Source organism: Lissotriton vulgaris, chromosome 3_1 (genome assembly GCF_964263255.1).
Source record: "Lissotriton vulgaris chromosome 3_1, aLisVul1.2, whole genome shotgun sequence".
NCBI lineage: Eukaryota > Metazoa > Chordata > Amphibia > Caudata > Salamandridae > Lissotriton > Lissotriton vulgaris.
This window is the reverse complement of record NC_141689.1, coordinates 1,168,270,078-1,168,284,082: the sequence shown is the minus strand read 5'-3', so window position 1 is coordinate 1,168,284,082 and position 14,005 is coordinate 1,168,270,078.

The window sequence follows — 14,005 nt, the reverse complement described above, 5'->3', positions numbered from 1 at the left end:
TCACATCATTCTAATTCAGCATGCCATGGCTTGAACAAGTGGCAAGTAGAAAAACTCTCTTCTTTCCAGAGTTTGGCAACTATGCGTTCTATGGTTAATTAGATTTCCGTTTGTTGTGTCTCACCAAACATCCGTCACATCCAAGCACTGCCTAGCTCCCTTCTTCTATGTTTTTTAGTAAGATTACTTCGATATGTATAGTGCTCATGTACTTCATAAAGACACCTATTTTGAAGACGGGGACTCCTTTTTGGGTAGTATCTATCCAACATATTAGTTTTCAGAATTTCTGTAGATTCTGGTTCAAATTCTGCTAGGGACTGAGGGGCATATTACCAACAACTAGCGATAATTTTTGTCTCTAACTTGTTTAGAGACAAAAATTATCGCCGCACATCGGCGATTTTTATCGCAGATTAACCTTGCTATTAGCAAGGTTTATCGCAAATGCGATAAAAAACAGCCGCAATGCATGAATATCGCTGAAAAGTCAGCGATATTCATGCATTATCGAGCAAATTCTCTTAGCCATGTTATCCACCTCCCATTGGATAACATGGCTAAGAACTGCTCAGGGCAGGTGTTAGCTTTTGGAGGTATTCGCGCTTAGCGCGAATATCTCCAAAAGTTGGTAATAGGAGATAGCGATGTTAGGGACTGTTTCCAGTCGCTAACATCTTGGCACGCCCACTTTGCATGTCATTAGTGATAAATATCACTGACATGCAAAGCGGGGCCCAAGATGGTCGCTATCTCCTTTTAGCTGTCACTAACTGGTGTTAGCGACAGCTTGGTAATAGGGAGATAATTTTATCTCCGCTTTCTTGGCTTTTAAAGCCAAAAAAGCGGAGATAAACCCCCTTGATAATATGCCCCTGAATTTCTAGGTAAAACTTTAATACTCTATTTCAACTGCTTGCAAGGCCTAGGTTCAACCACACAATTTCTCGTGACTTTGGGTACAAACTAGCCGAGCTCAACCGGGCAAAGCACTTATAGGATGCTATTTCTCTGTGGGAAAGCATTTTTAAGCTGAAACTGTACAATTTATTAGTAAGAATATTTTCTGCACAAATCTCCTTCCACAGCTTTTTCATCTCTTTGTTCTCTGACTTTATTATATATAAAGTCACATAGGAAGCAACATCGATGGAGTTGTCTGCAACAAACTGTAAGTCCATATTTGAATTCCACACCTTCAGAATAACCGGGTTGTAGTTATTTATACTTATAAGCCTCTGTTCGTCGGGAGTTGTATGTATTTGTTGGTGATTTCCTTGTCATTGTATGTCTGACTGCAGAGAAAACGATGTTCAGTCTTCCTTCGGATATGACAGGTTGTGGGAATCCAAAATGACACCTTGCATAAAATGTCCTTTTTTCTGTATTTTCTATTAAAGTAATTGCCACATCTATGGGATTGAAATCGTAGAACCTGCTGTCTCAACCCCTTGTCAGCAAAAACTTTTCAGATAGTGCATGTCACATACTCTTGTATGTAATACAAGACAGACTCAACCCAGTCTGTCACTAATTTTGTTGCATCCTTTACCTATAAATGCATGTGAATATGAGGAGCACCTCTTGCTTGGTACAACTTATGCCAAAAGAAATCTGTTACTTCAGCAAGAGGAAGATTTGTTTTATTGCAGATGAGAGACGTCATTGCTTTAAACCCGTGATTAAAATATCTGCAAACATTTTTAGGGTTTAATAAGCAAAGTTTGCCTGCTTCCTTCAGGTTGATGTCTTTTATTTTTGAGTTTGCTTCTCACAAGCAGGTCATCCTGTGCATACTCAGCACAACTGTGTATTAGAAACCAAGTAGAAACCTAGTAGGTGCTCCTAGGTTTCTCAACATGCATTTCAGCTCATCTTGCCAAAAATACTAATACTAATACTCATTGGTACCATGTTGACATGCCATCAGATTAATCAAGTTGCACGCCTGGTTCTCATCATTTCCTTGAACTTTGTCAACAAATTATTTGCTAAGAGATTTAGCAAATTCACTCCTGTTTTGAGAATCGGAATTTCTGCACAAGATAGCCCTGACAAGTTGCTCTCAAATGGCAGATGAAATATATAGGGAATCAACGTGTGAAATTTAAGAACCTCTGATTATAGTCTAGTTGATCTGTACTCGGCTGCTAGTATTTGTCAGGCCGGTCATCATATCTGCCACCTACTCCAGTAGGAAAGAGATGTGAAAACAGTAATCTTCTAAACTTTTCTCCCGCAAAGTCAATGGAGCTCCTTCTGCTTTTTCATTTGAAAGAGATCAATACATTAACCAATAAACTCTCTAGAATGCAGAGTATAAATACTGTAGTGTTCATAAATTTTTGCAGATATGCATTGATCCACGTTTTCAATCTGACCTCTTGATGATCAGTGTCATCCTCCATATTTGTTATATCTTGAAGAAGATGAATATTTCTATAATAAATGTTATTTTATACCAGATATAATGTTGCTGTTTTTTACTTTACTAATATTCACTAACTCTTGCCAATTGTTTTGCTCTTGGCAAGGACACCACTAACTAGGATAATAAGGGCTGATTCCAAATCTGTCTGGATCCCTACATTTTCAATATTCTGCTTGAAGTCTAGTGCAGTCTATTACAAGACGATAACTCTGCACCACATGAGTTACCACTTCCGAAGAATAAATCGCACTGGTCTACTTTCAAACGATATGATCTTAATGACATCACCAATATTGTAGCAACTACCAAGCTCAACAACCACTTCAACAAGCCTGTCCCCTCAAATTGCCTACCCCACCTCTACCATACCATCGCACCCCTCAAGACTAAAATCATCAATGCCTCGCTAGCACAAGTGCACATCCCGGATTGCTTGAAGACGGGACAAGTCACCCCATATCCTAAAAAAACTTACAGCTAACACCTCTGACCCCAACAACATTCGACCAATAACCAACATTCCCATGCTAGCTAAAGTCTTAGAAAAAATGTGTTCAACAACAACTGAACCAACACATCTAAAACTTCAATCTACTGAACATCCGCCAATCGGGTTTCAGACCTGGCCATAGCAAAGAAACAGCCATCCCACACATAGTTGACAACGCCCTCCAAGCTCTTGACCGCAACAAAACTTGCCTGCTAGTCCTACTCGACCTCTCAGCAGCCTTTGATATGCTCAATCACGACAAACTTCTAAGAAGAAGAGAATACAGGATGGGTTTATCTGGGAAAGTCCTACAATTGTTCAAATCCTTCCTGTAAAACAGAACACAATCGTACATGGTCAACAAAAATCTCTCCGCTGTCTCACCTAACCTACTAAGAGTTCCACAAGGCTTTAGCCTATCCCCCATGCTATTCAACCTTTATGTAGAGCCTACTACCGATCTACTTCAGCAGGCAAACATTTTCCACATGTACGCAGGGGCACCCAACTGTACATCAAGATCTCCTCTATCGAAGAGCTTAAGACAATGAATCTAGCTCTCAAGAAGACCGTCCAATGGCTGACAAACAACTTCCTAAATCTAAATTCACAAAAACGGAACTTATTTTGATCTCCCCAGCGAATAACTCCACGGTGACAAATGAATGTATCAAATTGATCACTGCTCTGAACTGCACGCCGACTCTGGTGGACTCCACCATATCACTTGGAATCACACAGCATAAGAACCTTAACATGCAAAATCATTTCAACTTGTTGGCTAAAAACCGTCGCTTCCACCTCAGCTACCTCAGAAAAATGAAGCCTTTCGTCGAGAACCCGGACCTCAAAACTACAGTGCAATCCTTAGTTATCTCTAGGCTGGAATATGTATGTACCACCCTCTCAGGTCTTTCCAAAATATCAACCGCCCCTCTCAAAGTCTGTCTCAATGCTGCAGTAAGACTCTTAACAGGTTCCAGGAAATACGACCACATATCTTCACACCTTAAGGTACTCAACTGGCTACCCTATGAAGCACGAATCCACCTAAAGATGGCCTGCATCACTCAAAAGGCGCTACACCACAACACCCCTAGTACCTAGCACAAAAACGTACCCTATAAGGAGGAAACAGACACACTAGGAGCGCACACAATCTACTTCTGAAATGCTCACGTTTCAACAAGACCAAAACTTCCAACAGAGCTTTCTCCGGAGCAGCACCATGAATATAGAACTCGCTACCGCCATACATCATAAAAATCTCCTCTACGCCTCTCTTCAAAAAGGAGGCAAAATCATTCTTGATGGGCAAATTCCTACCTTAAATCTGCCCAATCACAACCCCAGCTATTCAACCTCCTAACTACCTCTACTTTCGAGTAATGAAAGTAAGCTAAGACCTATATGATCTCAAACTTGTTTTTAGCGCTCAGAACAATGCTCAATGCGGCGATCCACTGAAGCCTTCTACTTTATCCTGTTACTTTTTTGCTTATCTTTGTTACACAATTTAGTGAGAACACATTGTATATCACCTTGCTTGTTATGTAAAGCGCTCTGTTACCGTGCCCTGGTTCACACCCTGCTATAGAAAACTCTAAAAATAAATAAATAAATATTGGCAAGTATACAATGCTACAGAACACAATAGATGGACCCTGGGTCTAGTTAACTATTGGAGTGCTGCAATGTCCCTTTCTTAGGACAGTTCCCGTCACCCAACCATGGGTGGCATGCTTCATCATCGGGCAACCTGCTCACACTACAAACCTAGCCATACTGCGGGCTACAAACCCCTCACTGAGAGCAAGAAGTTCAGGGATGTTTTATCGATGGAAAGGAGGTTTCCTAAACCTCTTGATGAGCAGGGTGTGGCGAGAGGTGGGAAAGAAGAAACTTTAAGTGAGCTAAAACTAACTCTATGGTATGTCGGATATTTTTAATGGGGCATCCATAGGTGAGGATGCAAAAGTACTGGTTTGACAGAGCCAAATTCAATCTGTCAAAGAATTTTAAAGGTTGACATGTTTCAGCCATTCACTCCCAGAAGATTATGTTGCGGGTTTCTTCAGGACCAAAATGGTCAACAAAAATCTCTCCGCTGTCTCACCTAACCTACTAAGAGTTCCACAAGGCTTTAGACTATCCCCCAAGCTATTCAACCTTTATGTAGAGCCTATTACCGATCTACTTCAGCAGGTGAACATTTTCCACATGTACGCAGGGGCACCCAACTGTACATCAAGATCTCCTCTATCGAAGAGCTTAAGACAATAATCTAGCTCTCAAGAAGACCGTCCAATGGCTAACAAACAACTTCCTAAAGCTAAATTCACAAAAACTGAATTTATTTTGATCTCCCCAGCGAATAACTCCACGGTGACAAATGAATGTATCAAATTGATCACTGCTCTGAACTGCACGCCGACTCTGGTGGACTCCACCATATCACTTGGAATCACACAGCATAAGAACCTTAACATGCAAAATCATATCAACTTGTTGGCTAAAAACCGTCGCTTCCACCTCAGCTACCTCAGAAAAATTAAGCCTTTCGTCGAGAACCCGGACCTCAAAACTACAGTGCAATCCTTAGTTATCTCTAGGCTGGAATATGTATGTACCACCCTCTCAGGTCTTTCCAAAATATCAACCGCCCCTCTAAAAGTCTGTCTCAATGCTGCAGTAAGACTCTTAACAGGTTCCAGGAAATACAACCACATATCTTCACACCTAAAGGTACTCAACTGGCTACCCTATGAAGCACGAATCCACCTAAAGATGGCCTGTATCACTCAAAAGGCGCTACACCACAACACCCCTAGTACCTAGCCCAAAAACGTACCTTATAAGGAGGATGCAAAAGTACTGGTTTGACAGAGCCAAATTCAATCTGTCAAAGAATTTTAAAGGTTGACATGTTTCAGCCATTCACTCCCAGAAGATTATGTTGCGGGTTTCTTCAGGACCAAAATGTGAAAATGTGAAAAAGTGAACTAACCACTCATACCAACTCAAATTAGTGGAAAATGTATACAACCAGTAGGTGGAATGAGTAACCACTCAAGCATTGTCTGTACTGGCCATCATACTGCCTGGAAAGAGACAAAGTGTGAATTATAAAACTCAACAGGTACTGGATGCAACCTCGAGCGATTCATGTCGGAGATTCAAGTATCTTTTCCTCGCCTGATAATTCGGGTACTTCATTAACATTATCTTCTGTTGATTGAACTAACTGTATGGACTCCTATTTGAGACTTATGTTTTGTGAGTGCATGCTAATAATCTGCTTTGATTTTTATGATACACACTTTGTCTTTTTCCAGGGAGTATGCTTGCCCGTATAGGAAATGTTTGAGTGGTTACTAACTCCACCTACTGGTTGTATATATTTTCCACTTATTCGAGTTGATATGAGTGGATATTTCACTTTTTCACATTTGGATCCTGAAAAAAGCCACTATATCTCTACGGGGAATGATTGGCTGAAACATGTTTACCTTTAGAGTTCTTTGACAGATTGAATTTGCCTCTGTCAAAGCCATACTTTTTAATCTGACCTCTGAATGTCGCATTAAAATTATTAGGCATACCATGGTTAGTATTAGCTCACTTGCACTTTCTTACTCCTTACCACACCCTACAAATCAAGAGGTTTAGGATTCTTCCTTTCCATAGTTAAGGACCCAAGCTACTCGCTCTCACTGAGGGGGTTGTAGCCCATACTCTGACTAGGTTCATAGTGTGGGGAGGTTGTCCGATGATGAAGCATGCCACCCATGGGTGGGTGAGGAGAACCGTCCTAAGAAAGAGTCATTCCAGCACTTCGACCCTTGGGCCAACTATTGTGTTCTGTAGTTGTGAGAGTGGGGAATCAGCCTCTGCTGGTCTTTAAATTTCCTCCCGGTCCTCCTTTAATGTTATATAAGTATGCAACTCCACCTTTAAGACCTTTCTGGAGATCAGTTGGAGGTACTTCCCTGTCTTTGGCTCCATACGGACAATAGTTTGGAATGAATGTATACATTGGATAAGAATTGATTAATAAACATTTCCATCTTCAATTTATTGTAGGATTGGAACTAATTCTAACTTATTGTAGACTGCTCTAGTTGGAATTGTATTGTCGACCAACCTATTATAATAGTACTTATATATAATTTGTTGTGTGGATCAAAGCGTTCATCTACAAATAAATAACCTGCAAATTCTTGCCACTTATCTCTGATGTCTTCAGTTTTTGAAGACACAGTAACATGACGAGATTGCCTTTTGTAGTGAGGACATTGACAACAAATATAAACCCAGTTTGGTTTCTCTGAACAGACTGTATAAACATTCTAAACTCTTCTTGAAAGCTACCAACAGTAATAACTGTGTCCTGTTCCACCACACCTGCAGATACCAAGACCTCATTTTCTCTACACTCCTCTTCTGGACCAAAGAAACACAACTGAACATCATCACAAACTTTTTCTACATCTGCTACTGTGCCATGTAAAAGAGCCCTATTCATTTCACCTAAAGATAGGGCAGGAGTTTTAACATAGAAAGGCCTCCTAACAAATTTCCGAATTTCAGAGTGGTGAACAGCTAACATTTGAAAGAGATGAAAGGTGTTTCTGCACACTTTCTTTGATAGACATGCTAGTGAATGTCCTTGTAAAATAGTATTCTTTCTTACTTTGCATGGATCTAATCCTTGCAAAATCTGTATCTTCTATTTCACACTTTTGCATGCAAGGTTACAAAGGAAACATTTCAATATATCAATTGATTCTTGCCATACTCTATAAAATAATGCTACTGTACCATTTCTATACAGGGGACCGTTTACATCTTACCTGTACCTCTTCAACTATGACTTCATCTACATCTATAGGTACCATTACCTGTTTTGGAATAGGAGAGCCATATTTTATCTCATAACATCATCCAGATTCTTCAACTTGATCGACAAATGTGTTCTCTTGGATGTAGCTTTTTTCATAAGAGAAAGGCTCAGTACTAGAACTATGTATCCTTTCATCTTTGAAAACTTTGCAAATGTTAGTTTTATTGACAAGCTGTTTCTTTTGGTTGTATCTCCTCATACAGAAAACTATTTTATCCAGTATCTTCATTTGCTTTAAAATCAAAATAACAAGCTTCCTTTTTAGGAAGGACTTATTGACTACACCCTCAACACAATATTTTTTTCTGACTGCTTCTCTCCTTCTTTGTACTTCTTCATAGTTCTTATTCGATTCTGAATCACTCTACTACCGAACATTCAACCCCTGGTTTCCATAAACTGACTCTGCCTTCTGGTTAAAGTCTGTACTTTTTTGTAGGATTGTTTACGGTTCATTACGGTCCTTTCTTACTTGATCTCAAACTTTGCTTTTATTTCCATGACTTTGCTGTCTATCCAGTTGCCCACATACTATTTTAAGAAATTGATTTGTTCTCTCACCAGTTTCTCCTGTAAACCCCTCACCCACCCGGGTAACATCTTGGTGGCATGCTTCATCATCTGGTCCTTCCAGATCCACTGTGGATTGGGCGTTCTGCAACCTACTCTCTAAGTGGGAGTACTTATTGATCTTCATTTGATGATAAAGAAAGTGTTTATAAAAGGGTGGAGTGGAGAATCGTGTGGTGTTACAGTGTAGTTTAAAAAATACCTGGCTAGTAGGTATATCTGTATTATTCCTGCCTCTAGTCAGTATGATTAAAAAATAGGGGGTAATTAGGAAGATGAGATTATAATGCACCTACGATCCTATGGGTCACCATGTTTCAAGCCGTGCCCCTTTGACTCTTCTTCAGGACCATGGGAAACTAGTTCTTTGGTACCACTCCTGTTTGGTATTCACAGAAAACACACTATTTGGATACCACACCACATTGGCTAAAAATACATACGTATACCACCTAATTGGTGTTCTTTATTTTTCTCTCAGTGAAGATATAAAAAGGAGAGTTAGGTGTGTATAATCTTTTTGTATGGTCTTTTCTGCACCACTGTGTGAACAAAAGTGTAAGTGAAATAAAGGATTATTATTGAAACATTGGGTGAGCACTTCCAGTGTAGTTCTGCTTAAATGAGCGAAACTGAGCACGAGTCGAGTTCTGAATCACACTTCAGAGGACCGCAGGTGGCAGCAGAGGACAGGCTTGTGGACCGCTGGCAGCGTAGATCGCGAATCTTCAAGGCCCTCCTCGTGTGGCCTGATTAGGGCAGTGCCCGTGATTGGACACACTAAGGAGGCATAGACAAGTTATTGGGCACCAGGTGGGGCCTGATCCCTTTCTCCTGAGTGGGGTTCAGTAAAAGCAGCCATTACCAGTTTGTGCTTTCTAGCATGTTCGGGGACTACATAGTCCAAGTGCCTTTGTGGCAGGAGTCGCCTACCACCATCACCACTGCCAGCTGGGAGAAGCACTTTTAGAGGCGCAGGCTCCTGCAAAAGCAGCATTTACCAGTTTGTCCTTTCTAGCGTGTTGTGGGACAACACTGTCCTAGTGCCTTTGCGGCAGGAGCACCCCACCGCCATCACCACCTACAGTTGGGAGAAGCACCTGAAGGCACTTTAAATAGAGGCGCGGGCAGGTCCATCTGTGCTTTTCAGCGCCCGGAGGATGACGGGCTGGGTAAGGTCATTTCATCTGGTGCATCGGATATATACGGAACTTCATCCTGACTTGTAAGCCCAGGGACCAAGATCTAGGAACTGAGGTACGCAACCACTACATTATATTGTTGTACAAACAAATCTTGTTCGAGGAAAATGGCACAGAAACCATCAATGAAAAGGAAATCACTAACAGGCCAAGGAGTGGTGGGGACATTGGATGCTTTTCTCTTAAGGACAGAGTAAGCCCTTACCCACAAAATCGCTCTTACCGAGTGTAGACTGTATATCGAGTGGTGTGGCTCACTGGTTAGAGGCGGAAGACCCGGGAACAGAAGTCGGCCGGGACCAGGGTTCAATTCCCGACGCGGCAGGGTCGTGGACTTTGGTCAGCGGACTTGATAATTCTCGCTTCGGTGCCTACTCTAATTCAGGGGTCCCACTCGGCAACTCTGGGCATCAGCTTGCCTAATCTCCACAACAGCCCCTCCAACGCCGGGGATGCTTGGCTTCACCTTGGGGACTCCCAGCAGGGACCATCCCATAGGGAAAGCCAGGACGGGTTCCCCTGCCTTACACAGCGCCAGGAAACCTCCGGGTAACAGTGCGCTTTACAAGCTCAAACATAATAATAATAGACTGTCACGAGAACCATAACCCTCTTTAAGATAGCCTACAATGTTGGACCCCGTAGACCACACTAACTCTGACCCCAGTTTTCCCTTCATTAATGCATCGCCCAACCAGATCTCTGTACCAGAGGACGCACCAAAGATATGCGACACAGCCACTAGATCTTAAGTATTTATCAGAGGCCAAAAAAGCAAAATTAACAAGGGGGGCAGTCCCTGGCCCGGTCTAAAAAAAGAAAAGGGACGTGTTCCAACAAGCAACTATATCCTATATCAAAAAGAGGGCATAGAGGCATAATAAGGGAGGGTGAGGAGGAAGGAAATTATCTAGTGACCGACACTGTTACTATTACTATAGAGTCTCCCCCATTGTCTCTACCTCCCCTGCAGATTAATGACAGCAGGAAATTCTGGACAAAAATGGGAGAGGTTGTGTCAGCCTTATTGAACCTGCTGATACAAAAGTTATCCAGATTGGAAACGAGCATAGACAAATTAGAGTAACTTGCAAGCATTGTGCATACTAATCAGCAGAGCCAGCAGAGTCAGCAATACCACAGGAGCACCCAGCCCCCTCAGCCACACCAGGTTAACACATGTCATTGTAGCACTAAGATCGCTCAGCCTAACGGCCCCAATAGCTGTCCAAACGATCAGCCCAGTATCCCTGATCCTGGCCTAGTGTTACCACCCCATACTGCCCCATTGGATATCCAACCTAACAACTACAATAGGGTAGCAACAGGGAGGCCAAATGATACGGTACATGCCCAAAGCACCATCCAAGAATGGCTGTTGAATATTCAAAAAGCATAGGCTTAATTATGCACCTAGAGAGGAAGTTCAGCCGCAAAGCCTGCAAGGACAATATAACAAGCCAGTGAGAGAAACGACAGGTGTTAATACATTACATTTACCCCCAGAAGAAACACCTTACACTATAGTGTTGGCTAATGTCCCTACATTGCCATATAGAGCAATGGAACATTGGACCAATCTGAAAAATAAATCACTATACGAGTTAAGCGTAAGGACAAGTCAATCAAATCCTCTTTTGGCTGAGTTTAAAATGGTGAGACGGGTCAGTTTGATAGGGAGATCTAAAAAATCTCTAGAAGGCGACTGTGTAGTTTTAACATTTGGTTCACCAGATCTGGTTCAAGCAATGCTAGAAAGGGCAGGTAACTGGTTCATAGCTACAACGGGGACTAGTATCCTACCTCTTGGTTACTTTTACAAACCACACAGCCTTACAAAGTCTTTACTAGGGGAGGTCCTGGGGGACAGAGCATAGACATGCCATCCCTGTGAATAATTACTATGACGTTTTCAACCCCTTTAGATGCTAATGACTGACTGTCCTCATTAAATGGAAGACTAGCCGTTGATTAGGCACCACAAAGGACAACACAATAGTAACAACATTTAATGATCATCTGGAAGCTCAGGAGACCTCTGATCCCAAGTCCTCCAGCAAGATAATTGTAAAGGAACACCCTGAGTAATGTACTACTGGCAGCCTTTACTTATAGGCAATGGCATACTAGGAACATTTATTCCAATGTACTTATGACAGATCATTCGAGCATCCATAACAAACCAATCTTTGAGTCCCCGGGTGGTAGTCATATTGCTGAACTACTTATAAGTAATCTGAACTCAATTGCAGATACTGACGTGTTAATTAACAATACCACTAGTACAGTTATGATTACGCCCTCCTTGCAACATCATCTAATACCATGCCCGATTTACTCATTCAGTGATAATGATCTTCCAATTAGTGTAGATACCCATGGGTGTGTACCCATAGCTAAAAATGAGGTAAATAAAAGTCTAACATTAATATCCTGGAACCTGGCAGGGATCCATTCTAAACTTCATGATTCACAATTGTTCTCCTATATAGGGAAAAATGATATCTCTGTCTTTCAAGAGACCTGGGCCGTAGATAGGGTGTATATAAATGGCTATATCGCGTGTATTTAACAAGGACCCCCTGAAGGTATGAGTATATTGTTCATTCTAGATTTAGTAATAACATGAATTCAGAACATTTGTCTCAGAGATCTATCCTGACAAATAAGCCATTAAAAGGAACATATCCCTGCTCATCTTGCTCCTCTTGCAATAACATCATAGGAGGAGAAGAATTCACCCACAATGAGCATAAAACACGAGCTAAAGAAATGTGGAATTGTCGATCATCTAATGTGATCTACTACATACAATGCCCATGCCTGTTGGGCTATGTGGGAGAAACATCCCGCATGATACAGACACGTCTCAGTGAGCATCGCTCAGCAATTAGGACAAAGAAGTTAGCCTCCCCAATGGTGAAGCATTTCATAGAGAAAGGTCACAGTGAAGAAGAATTTAAATGGAGAATCTTAGAGAAAATCCATACCCCTGAATCAAAAGGAGGAACAGCAATTCGTAAAAAAAGAGAGGTCTTTTGGATTTTTGTTTTTAACACATTCAACCAAGGTTTGAATAGCGAAATTCCTTGGGAACATGCAATCCTGTAAAAATATTAGACACTCTAATTATATGCTGCTCACCCTGTCCCCAGGATTTTCAGAAAGATAAATAGCTAATAAAATACGTGAGATAGTACACTAGAACCATGACTGAAACTAGTAATAACCTTACTTTATTAATAGAAATTATAGAAATATATTATATATCAAATACATAATTAAATCACTAATCTTGATGTATTTTGTTAAACTATCAAAATACACCTCCATAAAAAATACAATTTTCTAAAAGATCTGTCTTTTATGTCCATTCCTGATTTATAAATAGTCCTATCTTTATGCCCACATAGAGACTATTATCGCAGATGAAGTCACTTTAATTCAAATTAAACTCCTACCAATATACAATTCAACCACTAATCCTGGCGAATTTCTATAAAGTATTAAAATAAACTGATCTAATTTCCCTTTAGTGAAGCCCTAATTGTGCTTATATATATCTCATGGTAGAAATCAGAGAAATGGACGCCCCTCAGAAGAATAGGTTTTCTATGTCTATTCCAGAAATAGTCCTATCTCTATTTCTCGCATAGAGGCCTTTCTCACAGGTGAGGCCCCTTTTACCCAATCAAATTCCGCTATATATACTAAGCGGAAACCAGTCTCTTCCATCCAGCTAATCTGCGAAACTGAGGCGCCACCCGTTGCTGCTGAACTGACATCCTTCTCGGCAATCCCGCCGCCGGACCTGCTGTGCCCCGCTGTTATCCTCAGGTAAAGAATGCCCCCGCCGGCACGGTATTTAAATAGGACCCGTTTTCGTCATTTTAAGCTTTACCAAACCCCAATTATTCTATGCTTACCTGTATCAAAACGCTATTGTGTCTCACAGACAGGGAGATCCTTTTTCACTACCTACAAAGAGCCCTGACGAATCATTCGGGTAAGACGTCCCGTTCATTTTAAACAGAGTTGCATTGAAACGTTAATAAGCCATGCACAGAACTAAAACACTCCCCTTGAATTATCTTCTGTTTATTCAAATAGGCAGGGAGATCTTTTAAACGGAACCACCTTATATCCTTGGTGCTTCAAAAACTACATTCCTCCTATGAACATCTCCCGTTAGACTTCAAGGTAAGTTGTCATAGGACTAAAATAGTGCCACATACTAATCGGAAACATTGGTTAGATCACTCTAATATTTATATTAGCTATTGCTTTGTGTTGACAGGGAGATCCTCTTCTTTTCCTAAACCTTCAACATTAAAGAGCTCTGCCGAAAACTTCGAGTAAGATGCGATATCTCGTCTTGAATTTTAAATAAACAACTGAGATCAACCACG